General features: G+C 36.0%; 1 non-coding gene across 1 annotated transcript; it reads left to right on the top strand.

Annotated features, from left to right (window-relative positions):
- Positions 1-321: 321 nt before the first annotated feature.
- On the top strand, positions 322-428 carry LOC136210059 (small nucleolar RNA R71). The gene has a single exon (XR_010677770.1). It is a non-coding gene; the product is annotated as a small nucleolar RNA R71 (small nucleolar RNA).
- The last annotated feature ends 14,454 nt before the right edge of the window (positions 429-14,882 follow it).

Raw genomic sequence — 14,882 nt, 5'->3', positions numbered from 1 at the left:
GGATTACCATTGGTATCGCGTGGTGCCATAAACTTGTCAATTTTGTGCGATAAAGTAGAAAATTGGGCTTGTAGCATCGCGACTGGATCAAGTTCAACTATACCTTTAACTGACGATGAGATTGAGGATGATGGTTTTGCTACCGGCATATGTCCACGTTCCGCGGGCCACATACTGCTGTTGATTGCCATTTCCTCCAAAAGTTCTCTCGCTTGGGCTGATGTTTTCTTCATAAATAACCCTCCCGACATAGCATCTAATGAACCCCTAGTTGTAGGATTCAGTCCATTGTAAAATGTTTGCATTAAAAGTTCAGCGGGTAATTGGTGGTGTGGGCATAAACGTTGAAGTTCTTTAAAACGTTCCCAAGTTTCATAAAGGGTCTCATTATCATTTTGAGAAAAAGATGTTAACTCCTTTATGACTCTTGCGGTTTTTGCTAAAGGAAAATATTTAGATAAAAACGCTTGGGCTAATTGTTCCCAAGTGTCAAAAGTTGCGGCTGGCATAGAAGTTAACCATTCTTTGGCTCTATCCTTCAAAGTGAAAGGAAAGAGGCGAAGTTTGATTGCTTCTGCAGTCACATCTGGGATTTTAAATGTGTCACAAATTTCTAGGAAATTTGTTAAATGGGTGTTAGGATTTTCGTTAGGTAACCCGTAAAATGTTACATTATTTTGCAACATATTAAGCAAAGCTGGCTTAATTTCAAACTGATTTGCGGTGATTCTGGGTCTAACGATACTATTGGTTACACCGGCCACACCTGGCCTAGCGTATTCCATAAGTGTAGGTGGGTCTGCCATTTTTTCTGGCTCGGTATGTGTTTTTACTGGGGTCTTATTTTTGTTTTTCTTATTTTTCTTGTTCTTCCTAATGGTTTTCTCAATTTCTAGGTCTATAGGGTCTGGTGGTATGCCTGAATTTCGAGAACTGCGCATGAACCTGAAATCTTGCACGAACCGAAACTACCTACAAAATAGAATTTGATAAAAAATAAATAAATTAGTATATGAAAACTTTTAAATTATAAAAGTTAGAATAAATATGTTTAAACCTAGATTTGAAATAAAACACGAAAAATTTAAAATTTTGTCAAAAATTTTGGCGTTCCCCGGCAACGGCGCCAAAAACTTGTTGAGCGATTTCCGCAAGTGCACGGTATACGCTTGTAGTAATAAAAGATATCGAACCCACAGGGAACGCTTTTTAACTAAAACTTTATTTAATTCGGTTTTAATCACGTGTTTAGGTTTAATAAAAGAAATACGTTTAATTGATTGTATTGGTTTTGGTAAATTAGGATTAGATAGAAGTATTATATCGAGTTTAGAGAACAATTCCGTTTTGGAATTTTGATTACAAAACAGATGCTTCCGTAATTGGAATAAAATAGATCTTATTTTCATAAAGCAAAGTAAACAACTTTAACTTTGTGAGATTATGGACATGTAACAATATAGTAATTTACTCAATTAAATGGCTTCGAACCATAGAAATCCCTCTAGCGTAGAGACGATTCCTACCTTAATCAAACTAGTGTTTTACTTCTGATAAGCCGCGATCAGCGATCATGTCATCCATAAAAACTAAATTTGTTAAGTGTTCAACAAAGTTCTTATATGAATAAAATGGAATAGAACGTTTTAATAAAAACACCAATATATCATTTTGAAAATCATTTTGTCAGAACAACATCAAAATAACAACAGTAAGAATATATTGAATAAAGAAGTATATCATTAATTGAAATGTGAATTTTCACAAGATAACAGAGAAGTAGAAACTTGGATAGCATGGTAACGAAGACTTTGAGATCCGGGTCATCAATCTTTCTCTCAAACTTCGTAGGCTTGTCAAACCATAGGCGCTTCAGCCGTCAATTCTTCTCGCTGGATCTTTGGAATAGAGACTGGTCTCGTCCACTATCAGAATGAAAACTAAACTAATACTGTGTTTGTAACTAATCTAAATACAATTCGTGTACAACACGATTGCTTACAGAAATGAACTCTAACTTTCTGATTCTTTTCTGAATCAGAAACTCAACATAACAACTCTTTTCTCTAATTTCTCTAACTTTTTCCCAACTTAACCAACCTTTTAATTCTGAAATGAATAACTTATTTATGGTTGTTGAAGGGTTGTAAATGATGGGTCGTGTCTGCTGGTGAAGGGTTGCTTTTATCCGAACGAACAGACGCGTTTTTCCGTTTTAAACATGTGTTTAGTGTGCAGGAAGGTTCGCTGTCGCGACTGAGATTCTGAAAATCTCAGTCGCGACAGGGGGTATAGGGGCGAGCTTTGAGACTTGATTTCCCCCGGTCTGGGCTCCGTAAGTCGTGACTGAGATTTTAAGAATCTCAATCACGACAGAGAGTTTTCCTCCCTGGCGTTCGACTGTTTTTCGTCCTCCTCGAGCGTTCTTCTGACTGTTATGCATTCTCGGGTTTTTTAGGTTTTTCTTCCATTTTAGCTCCGTTTTCACTCCTATTTGGATTTTACCAAATATTTAGGTACCTTGCATCAAAGAAGTAAATAAAGACGTAAAAGTATTCCAAATGAATATAATTAACACGATTTCAATGTAAATTTAATGTATTTATATAGGATATTTTAGGCTTAAGACATGATGATTAGGGGTGTGCATCGGTTCGGTTTGAACCGCATACCGAACCGAGTGAATTCGTTTTTTCGGTTCGGTTTTTTAACAATTCGGTTCATCACCGGTTTTAATTTTAAGTTTATTTCGGTATTCGGTTCGGTTTGACAAAAAATGTAAAAAAAACTGAACTGCACCTAATTACACACATTTTACATTATATATATATATATATATATATATATATATATATATATATATATATATATATATATACATATTTGATTATACAAGTTTATTTTATTATTATTATTGTTGAGATAACAACCCAATATAGATATATTTTGGAAATATTTCAATTTTTGTTGATGTTGAGGTAAATTTAATGAGAAAATATAGTGATTTTTATTTGTTATTTGTTATTTTTAACTTACTTCAGTTTGTTCGGTTTAAACCGAACTGAACCGAACCGCATATTTCGATTCGGTTTTAATTCGGTTTTACCTATTATTCGGTTCGGTGTCGGTATGAATTATTTTGATCATTTTGGTATTCAGATTTTTCGATTCGGTTCGGTTCGGTTTTACACCGATGCACACCCCTAATGATAATGTAATAGTAATTACATTACATCAATTGTAAAATTTTACTAACCAAACATAGTAATGTAATGGTTATTCCATTCCATTACATTACAACCTTGATTACAATACATTACATTACAGCGTTACAAACGCACCCTAAGAGCCTCTACATCTTCTCTATTAATAGAGAGCATCTCTCCACCTCTTAGTGCATCTTAATTCATTTTTTATTAATAATTTATTATTGAGGAGCCTCTCTCCTCACACTATTGGTAAATATAACAACAATAAATAATTTTAATGATAAAATAATAAACAATGAGGGAATATAAAAAATATTGTTGGAGATGATATGTCTTAGTAACTCTTAAATCATTAAGTGTCAATTATTTATAGGGTTAATGTGTAAAAATACCTCTAACGTTTTGGGCTAGGAGCAATTTTATCCCTAACGTCTAAAATGATGTAATTTTACCACTAACGTGGGAAGCCAAGTGCAATTTTACCCCTAACGTTAATAAATTGGGTCAATTTGAGAAATAATTCATCAAACTGTCATTTCGGTCATGAATCTTGTCATCTACACTTCATACGTGTGTCATTTTATCAGTAACAAATCACAAATATTCAATGAGATGTGAATTTTTTTTTTAAAAAAATATACTGTCTTTTTGTACGAATTAGACAAAAAAAATTTCACTGAATTTATAAATATTAATCTCAAATTCTATTACTAAATTATAAAAAACATGAAATCCTTTTTATAGAACGAATTGTTATGCAATTGGTATATAATAAAGAATAAAAATATCTGTGTTTTATAATAGTGTCTGAAATTGACCCAATTTATTAACGTTAGGGTAAAATTGCTCTTGGCTTCCAACGTTGGGGGTAAAATTGCACTATTTTAGCCGTTAGGGGTAAAATTGCTCATGACCCAAAATGTTAGGAGTATTTTTGTATTTTAACCCTTATTTATATTATTTTTAAAGAGTTAACTAAGAATCTTTTAGAAATGCTCTAAGAGACTATTGAAAATACTCTAATACATGTTCTAAAGTATTTGAAATATGCTCTCATAAACGGAATCTTGTTCACAAAAAAAAAACATGACGGGTTTCAAAACATTATGCGTATGCTGACGCTAATGGAGCAAAAAACACAATGTTGTTGCTTGCTCGAGGTTAAATTTAAAAGAATGGCTCTTGGAATCGTGAAGTGTTATAGATAAAGTTTTTATTACCTGCGTTTGCACCTACACGATCAATCAGATTGTACTGGGGATAAGGTGTAAAAATTCCATTAACGTTGATAAAAATATAATAGTTAAGAATTACCATTCAATGTTTGGTACGTGGGATATGGATAGAGATAAAATAATACATTTTACTATTTTAACCTTAGTTAAACTACATAACATTAATTTGAGGAATAAGATGGACTTTTCCATCATATTAAAAGCGCATGAGCTTATCTCACCTCCTTATACCACTCCCTTCCTGGATATAGGATTTGAGGGATAAGACTCATATCCCTCTCTTATCTCCCGAACCTATCTCTAAAACAAACATGAGATAACTCATCTCAGTTTTTTTTATCTATAGACTCTATCCCCGTGTCTTTATCCCCTCTAACAAACACCCCGTTAACGTAAAAAATGGTGCAATTTTATCCTTAACGTTGCCAGCCAAGAACAATTTTACTTCTGACGTTGACAAGTTGGGTCAATTGGAGAAATTGTTCATCAAACTATATTCTTGGTCATGAATCTTTATCGTCTACACTTCACATGTGCGTTATTTTATCACTTATCAGTAATATATTACAAACATAGGATTAACCGTGAATTTATTTTTAAAAAATAATTAAAAAATATACTGTATTTTGTACGAGTTGGACAAAAAAGATCCAAATATTTTACCGAATTTAAAAATATTAATATTCAATTCTATTATTAAATCACAAAAAATATGAAATCGTTTTTTTAAATCAACTTATGTGCAATTGGAGTAGAATAAGGAACAAAATATCTGTGTTTTTTAATAATGTCTGAAATTGACCCAACTTGTTAACGTTAGGGGTAGAATTGTTTTTGTTTGCCAACTGATACGGATCGGTTTCGTGACGTGTTAGTTTTAATCGTAAACTAACAAAGATGTTCTTTTCTAGCTAAACTAGAAGGAGTGAATCCCAAGTTTCATGGACTAAATCCATAGGAATATGAAATCCCCATTGTTGAAGGTGAAAACCTTAACAAGCTTCTTGAAGAAGTTTAATATTTGATTGATAAAAAAGTTAAGCAATTACAATGAAAGAGATGAATTTATATCATCTAAAACCTAAATGCTAAATTACATAAAAGGGTAAAGAGCATAGCTAACCAAAATAATCATATAGGGGTAAATTGGGTTTACTAATAAGGGGTGGCATGGGTGTAAATATAGGAGTGGTAGAGTTATAATTAGGGAGTGGAAAATGTGTGAATAAGGAGTGGCGGGATTGTAAATAAGGAGGAGCTGGAGTAAGGAACAAGTTCTTGAAAAGTGAAAGTGCGCGGGACGTGCCCAAATCTACGCGGGGCGTGGATTGGCTGATGAGCCCTTCTCTGGATCAGTAGCCATTTTACGCGGGACGTGCCCAGATCTACACGGGGCGTGGATTGGCTGATGAGCCTGGATCAGTAGCCATTTTACGTGCGACATGCCCAGATCTACGCGGGGTGTGGATTGGCTGATGAACTCTCCTCCGGGTCACCTTCCTTCACGCGGAGCGTACTTTTGTCCACGCGGAGCATGTCTGATCTGTTGGTGTGTTATGTGGCACTATTTTGGCCTCCTTACTCGCTTGTTGCTCGTGCTTGGGTCTTCCTCCAACTTCCCTCGTCCGGACCCGATCCTAGAGAAAGATGCTCCGCATCATACACTCTCTCTTAAAAAGAACTTGACCCCAAGTTGCTTGCCACGCATTGAAGAGACGTGTTCGTTTCGAGCGGAACCAAGCCCTCAAATCGAACCAAGGTGTTGTTCGAGATGAATTCAAGAAGTCCACTCCACATATTTTCGGATTCACCATCTCCTCACGAGCTTCTCCCGATATCTCAACTAGCACTTCACCCCGACATTCATCTTCCATGGTACTCATCTCCCAATCTCCACCAATATCGGACGCTCTACCAACATCGAATCGTATGTCTTGGCGGAGCGTGTAAAACCACTTCCCAACAAATGCTTGGATGGTCTTCCGACGCCCCTCATTTGGTTGCACGGACCACCCATGGATCCTCTTGATCTCCCCATCACGAACTTGAGGAATCAACACACTATTCTTCCGCTCTTGGCCTCCCTCGGATGGAATGTCCCGATGACACGTATCAACCCAACTAGGATCAATCCCATAAGCACTCTTCAAAACCCCAGCACGGCCTTGAGTCGAATACGTTTGGACCTCAATATACCTCACGCCATCAACCCGGATGCTAGGCTCAACCTCCACTCTCTCATAGCCAACTTCGAATGTCATGATATATCAACCCAAATTGGAGCGATCCCTTGAGTACTCTTCACAACCCAAACATGATTTTGAATTGAATATGCCCGGCCTTCACTGTCATTCATGCCACTAACTCGGCTACCATGCTCAATCTCTCTTTGCCCATGGCCCACATCAAATGGAATATCCCGACGACACTTGTCGACCCACATCATAGTGAACCCAAGCACACACATAGTAGTTCCATCCTCACCTTAGGTTAACAACCTCGGGACCTCAAGACTTACTATTTGACTAACTTGGCTATGATCCCACAAGTCTTGAGCTTCGTCTATCTTCTCAACATCTCTCGGGCGGCTATCCCCATTCATCAAAGACTTCACAAACCCCACTCTCTTCATTACAAGATCGCTTCTCATTGACTCCTCATAGGGTTGATGCTTCTTCAACAAGCACCACATATACCCCCACATATACATAGCAATAAAGCGCAAAATAATGAGTTCCGAGTTTACCAAGTCTTGACCTCCTTCCATCTTTTCTATATTCTCCGGGAAGCCGTTCCCCATCAGTAAACAATCACCAAAGCCCACAACAAGATCAACCCTCATGGTCCCATCATAGGAAGTGTTCTCCCTCAACATAAAGCTCACATTCCTCACAACAGGCTTGCCCCTCCAAGGCTTATCATAGGGAAGGCTCTCACTCAACATAGAGTCCACATCCCTCACAACAAGATCATCTCTCATGGGCTCATCATAGGGAATGTTCTCCCTCAACATACATAACCAAGCCTCCAACACATATATTTCAACAAAGCACAAAAGAATAAGTTCAGATTTTGCCCACTGAGTGACTCGATTCTTTTGTATGTGGCATGTGCTAGGCAACTCGGTGCTATCAATAGGCTTCATAGAGCAACCTTCCTCCTCCTCTCTAGATATCAACTCACCATATGTAGTACTAGGTGCGCTATCTCCCGGATCCCATGCTATGTCTCGTGGTAGCCTTCTCAAAGGTGGAAGCCCTTTAAGAAGCCCTTTAGGTGGCTCGTTGGAAGACACGTGCTTGTCACCCTCGGACATCGGCTCAACTTCCTCACTTCCAACTTCGCTACCCCCCTTCTCAACCTCATTCTCCTCTTTGGATTTGACTTCACTAGGAGAGTGGCTAGCTATCTCAACCATGGAACCCAAATCAAGATGACTCAATGTCTCACCCGTTCCACCAATGCACCCATTCAAATTCAACTCCCGAGTTGGACAATCTTCCAAAGTGGTCTCCGTTTTCTTACTAGGAGAACTCTTCAAAGGTGTAAGGACATATCGGATTCTGCCTTTGCGTATGGTGTAGGTGTTGCTTCTTCCCGCATGTGAGGCATCACAATCAAATTGCCATGGCCTACCAAGTAGCACATCACAAGCACCCATCTCTACAACATCACACATAGCTTCATCCCCATAAGCTCCAATAGTGAAAGGAACTTTACACCAATGAGTAACTTGAAGCTTTTCCACCTCGTTGACCCAACCAAGGCGGTAAGGTCTAGGATGTGGCTCGAGAACCAACCCAAACTTGCTCATGGCGGACCGACTAATGATATTCACTTGGCTTCCTCCGTCGATCACCATCTCACATCTCTTCCCAAGAACTAAGCATCGAGTTCTAAATAATCGATGACGTTGGCTATGCTCCTCTTCACTAGGCATTGGCACCCTAGTCACCAAATGCACATTGTGCCCATTGCCATCATCATCGACTTTATAAGTGTCTTCATCTTGGCTCCACTCAACACTTCCCGACTCATCCTCATCTTGGAACCGATTCTCTTCACCATCATAAGCACCTTTATTTCGGTCCCACTCTACATTTCCCATCTCATAGTCATCTCGGAACCGATCTTCATCATCATAAGCTTCTTCGCTTCGGTTCGGCTCTACGGTTCTCGACTCATCGTCATAATGGACCCTACCTCCATTATGCTCATAGATATCTTCGTTATAGGGCCGGTCAACATCCTCCAACTCATCATTACAATAGAATCTACACTCATCATCTTCATACGGAGCCCCGTGTCGATCCCACTCAACACGCCGACGCCCATCCTCATCATAGTAGACCCCATCTTCGTCTTCCTCATGAGCGGCCCCATATTGGTTCCACTCAATGCTTCGACGTTCATCCTCCTCATGGTAAACTCTACCATCTTCATCATAATCAAACTCATATGCACTATGACAAAGTTCACCATCCTCACATATATCATCTACGGAAGCGTGCTCTCTCTCCTCAACCTCATCCTCGAATTCGCCTTCACAATAGTCATGTGCAACATTTCTTTCTAGCGTATTCTCGGATTGGTCCTCCTCTTTATCAATCTCCTCTTCTAACCCCTCTTCTTCATGGTTGTATTCAAATTCATTTCCATCTTCGTCCATGATCCATCTTTTCCCACGACCTTTCGTTTCCTTCCACTTCTCCCTATATTTCAAGCCGACCAGCTCACGTGCCAAGCCGCTTGACTCACAAGACATGCAACCACCCAACATGGTTGAACCACCAACATCTCTCCCATCTCTATAGTCATCAATCTTTACACATAATGTGATTCTCTCATTCTCCTCAAAGAGATTAACAAGTCCAAAGTCACTCTCCCCTTCCTCAAGATTAATGCATTCACTTTCCTCAAACTTACAAATAAGATTATGCTTAAGAAGCATCTTATCAAACACTTGGGGAGCATCACTTGCTACATGGACTTTCCCAACATTCTCACCTACCAACTCTCCTTCCTCCTCATCCATACATGAACTCACATTCTCATTCATAACATTATTATCAACAAATCCACAATGAGAATCTAAATCCACTTCAACATCATAAACAACATCACAAACATCCAATCTCTTCCTAGCAATAGGACTATCCACAACTTCAATATGAGTAATTGGAAGCTTAGGATTTACCTCTTCAATGTATAAAGGAGAAAAGATTGGTGATGGATCTTTAGGAGGAACCTCCATGGTCGGTTGGGAACGATTTTGGATTCCTTGCTTGAGGCTCTTCACGGATGTCACAAGCTCATTTGTTAGCTCGTTTATTACCCGAAAATCCTCCCTATAACTCGCTTGATGCCTTTCACAATGGCTTCAAGATTTTCCAACCCCTTGTAGAAGGTGTCTTTATATCTTGGAGATAAATTTGGTTGAACCATAGTCGAAAGAAGTCTCCATTCAAGGAAAACGATCGGCTCTGATACCAACTGATACGGATTGGTTTCGTGACGTGTTAGTTTTAATCGTAAACTAACAAAGATGTTCTTCTCTAGCTAAACTAGAAGGAGTGAATCCCAAGTTTCATGGACTAAATCCATAGGAATATGAAATCCCCATTGTTGAAGGTGAAAACCTTAACAAGCTTCTTGAAGAAGTTTAATATTTGATTGATAAAAAGTTAAGCAATTACAATGAAAGAGATGAATTTATATCATCTAAAACCTAAATGCTAAATTACATAAAAGGGTAAAGAGCATAGCTAACCAAAATAATAATATAGGGGTAAATTGGGTTAACTAATAAGGGGTGGTATGAGTGTAAATATAGGAGTAGTAGAGTTGTAATTAGGGAGTGGCAAAGGTGTGAATAAGGAGTGACAGGATTGTAAATAAGGAGGAGCTGGAGTAAGGAACAAGTTCCTGAAAAGTGAAAGTACGCGGGACGTGCTCAAATCTACGCGGGGCGTGGATTGGTTGATGAACCCTTCTCTAGATCAGTAGCCATTTTACGCGGGACGTGCCCAGATCTACGCGGGGCGTGGATTGGCTGATGAGCCCTTCTCTGGATCAGTAGCCATTTTACGCGGGACGTGCCCAGATCTACGCGGGGCGTGGATTGGCTGATGAACTCTCCTCCGGGTCACCTTCCTTCACACGGAGCGTACTTTTATCCACGCGGAGCGTGTCTGATCTGTTGGTGTGTTGTGTGGCACTGTTTTGACCTCCTTACTCGCTTGTTGCCCGTGCTTGGGTCTTCCTCCAACTTTCCTCGTCCAGACCCGATCCTAGGAAAAGATGCTCCGCATCACCAACGTTAGGAGTAAAATTGTACCATTTTAAACGTTAAAGATAAAATTGCTCCTGTCAGTAAAACGTTAGAAGTATTTTTTTGCATCTTATCCAATTATACTGTGATAGTAAGGTTGCCTGTGATATTGCTCAAAATCATGTTTCTAACATGATCAAATAAAACATATTGTGGTTGATAGGTTCTTTACTATAGAAAATTGGGTAAATAATTTATTAGTCCCTTAGTTTTTACCTAATACACTGTTTAGTCCCCTTATTTTGAAAAACACATTTTAAGGTCCCTATCTTTTGTCAATATTAACCTTGTGGTCCTTTTATCTATTTTTTTAGATTTTTAACCGAACATATCTTAGCTTTTAGGACAACCATAGTACAATACATGTTGATCATGTTACTTCGTCATTTTATATATATCTGTTTATGCTAAAATATATCGATTACAAGTCTAAAAAAACTAGACAAAAGGATTAATGGGTTAATATTGGCAAAAGTTAGGGATCTTATAATATGTTTTTCAAAATAGAAGGACTAAACAGTGTGTTAGGTAAAAACTAAGGGACTAATAAATTATTTACCCTAAAAAATTTGGACGGAAAGCTCGTGGGACTACCTAAAACGAGGTCTGAGGATCAATTGGGTGATATCCTTAATAAAGCGGTTTGAAATCAAATATTCTCAAAATATCTATGCACCCAACTTTAATGTAGCTGTCGTTGTATATTCTTTTCTTGTTTTTTTTTTTTTTTTTTTTTTTTTTTTTAAAGTTAATTAGGTTAGTTTTCTTTATATATGATTGTTATATTTACTATATAAGTTTAAGGGACAAAGTGTAAAAATACTCATACTGTTTATAAACAGAAGTAATTTTATCCCTAACATCTAAAATTATGTAATTTTACCCATAAACTTGGCAGTTAAGAGCAATTTTACCACTAACGTTGTCAAGTTGGGTCAATTTTAGAAATAATTCATCAAACTTGTGAGAAGAGGGAACAAAATTAAAATATACTCTCTTATTTATTAATAAGTATTTACATCTATTTATACTATTACATGAGAGTGAAATAATTATTAAATGATCCTATATTATTTACAAGTAATTACAAGAGTGCCCTTACATATAAAGTAACTCTATTATACTCTAATAAAACTGTCTTCTCGATCATGAATCTTGTCATCTACATTTCCATGTAAGTCATTTTATCACTCATTAGTGATAGATCATAAACATAACGTGGAAAAAAATAAAAAACATACTGTCTATTTTATGAGTTGGAAAAAAAATTCAAAATATTTCACCGAATTAATAAATATTACCCTCCAATTCTATTATTAAACTACAGAAAATATGAATTTTTTTTTTAAACGAACTGATATACAATTGGTACAGAATAAGGAACAAAATATCGGTGTTTTATAATAATGTCTAAAATTGATCCAACTTGTCAACATTAGGGATAAAATTGCTCTTGGCTACCAACATTATGTTGGAAAATTTTGAATAAAATTATTTGTTAATTTTAATACCAATAAACACCTCATTTCATGAACAGTCGTTTCCTTCGTGAACAGTCGTGTTTGTACGTAAACAGTCGTGTCTGTCCGTGTACAGTCGTGTTGGTTCGTGAAATGACATATCCTTTCGAGTTCTATTTATATAGAATGGATTGTCAAAATTCATATGTTGCTAAAGCTGTGGTTGAAGTTTTTCAAAATACTCTGTATGTTCACATTGTTCTTGTTTTCCTACTCCGGTGATAACTAGGCTACACACGGTTTGAGTTCGCTTGCGTAATCTGTTATATCATGGGAGACGATCGTCAATAGCGACGACATCTGTCTTAAGGAAACTGCTAATACAGGCCTCAGATTTGTCTAACTCCTTCCTTTTTAATTTCTTATTTACTGTTTATGTTTTCTTTCTGTGTTCGTTTTGTTTTTTGGTTAATCACATCTAACTTTTTTAAGGCAGACGTAATCGTTTGTCTAACACATTAAATGTAAAATTGCATTATTTTAGACGTTATGAGTAAAATTACTTGTGACGGTAAACGTTAGAGGTAATTTTAAACCTTATTCCTAAGTTTAATGTATCCTTCTCATTAATAGATATGAAAAAGGAGTTTCCGGTCTCAAATTTTAAGTGAAGTATCATTATGGGTTAACTGGTGCACTAATTACAATATTCTATTTTTCATTAGAATAATTTGAAAATATTTTTGATTTGTGAATATATAATATTTTGTTAATGGAGAAAAATTCTATGTTTTTTTTGGTAAATTTAGTCCCCATATTTTTACGTAACACACTTTAGTTTTCATATTTTGAAAAACACATTATAAAATCTCTACCTTTTATGAATACTAACGCTTTGGTCATTCTATCTATTCTTTTTTATTTTTAACCGTTATATTAGACATCAACAGACATACAGAAAATAATAACAGAGTATGAGGTTCATTTTGTATCATACTATGGCTGTCCTGAAAACTAAGATATGTTCGGTTAAAAATCTAAGAAAATAGACAAAAGGATCAAAAGGTTAACATTGATAAAAAATAGAGACCTTATACTATGTTTTTCAAAATAAAAAAACTAAATAGTATGTTACATAAAAAGATGGAGACTAATTAATTATTTACTTTTTTTAATAAATAACTTCATTTTTTGTGTGACAAAGATGGGGAAGAACCTTGAGCACAAAACAAAAAGTAACTACGATCTAATAATTTTGAGGAATTCTAGTACTACACTACACCAATCATTAAACAAAATTTCCTGGATACTTGCAGTAGGTAAATTACACTCGTGACGATCTAAGGACAAAAATCTTGCTTCCAATTAGCTGTTCGGTTCTCCTCGCAATAAGTATGAACAAGATTGACTCCTAATCTTGGTGAAGCATCTCTTGACATTTCCAAATAAGCCAGTAAAAACGGGACGACTTGGTAACCAATCGAACAAGTATTAGCGAATTGACTTCAAAAATCACAATCAAAACATATTACTACCAAGAAGAACGGAGATAAACAATTTCACTCTTCATAAACAGACTTTAATCTAATTTTTGTAAAAGAATGAGATATTAAATTTAGTAAACCACAAACGAGATAGAAAAATAATCTAACTCTCTTAATAACACAGTAAATATAGAGAACAATATTAGAGAAGTATGATTTACCATCAGAATCAGAAGACAGTAGAAATTTGTTACCTGATCCTTGAAAAGTTGTGAATTACCTTATTACCATCCCATAATAGATTTGATTAATACCTTACCATTTTTTAGGTGATTTTATGATTATCTATATAACTCGGATCAGATTTTCTTAGTTGTGATATTTAATTATTAGATTTTAAAAATTTATTAAAATTTATGTTTTGGTACACAAAATTGCATATAAATAGCATATACCATTAAAGTTTTACAAGACAGAAAAATTTTCTGTCTCTGTGTGTCCAATTTCACTAAAGATGGGTAAAGCTTATTTCAACAATAATGTTGCATTCTTTCTCTTTGCTATCCTCATAGCATCTTTCTGTAAGTTCGGATAAATAATTTATTAATCCTTATATTTTTATTTACATACTATTTAATTCTCGTATTTTAGTAATACACTGTTCAGTCCTTAAAATTTAAACTTTTTGCTATCAGTTTTTGAAAAGTTGAGTATTGTGTTCATAATTTAATAAATCCATATGTTTAAAAAAAATTAATTGTTAATAATAATGATATAAGCTTAAAGCACTTTTTGGCCCATGACCTATCCAAAATTTATGCATTTGGCCCCTGATCTATTATTTGGTCACATTTGGCCCGTGACCTGTCAAATTAGATAAAATTCAACTCATATTGAATGAAAAATTAATTGTGTTGGAAAATTAACGGCAGTAACCAATACAAAAATGACACATGACACATACAAAAATGACACATGACACATAAATAAAATTAATTTTATTTATGTGTCAAAAGTTAATTTTCCATTCAATATGAGTTGAATTTTATCTAATTTGACAGGTCACGGGCCAAATATGACCAAATAATAGATCAGAGGCCAAATGCACAATTTTAGATAGGTCAGGGGCTAAAAGTGCTTTAAGCCTAAGGATATATCAGGGT

Source organism: Euphorbia lathyris, chromosome 10 (assembly GCF_963576675.1).
Source record: "Euphorbia lathyris chromosome 10, ddEupLath1.1, whole genome shotgun sequence".
Classification (NCBI taxonomy): domain Eukaryota; kingdom Viridiplantae; phylum Streptophyta; class Magnoliopsida; order Malpighiales; family Euphorbiaceae; genus Euphorbia; species Euphorbia lathyris.
This window is presented reverse-complemented; position numbering and strand designations above follow the sequence as displayed.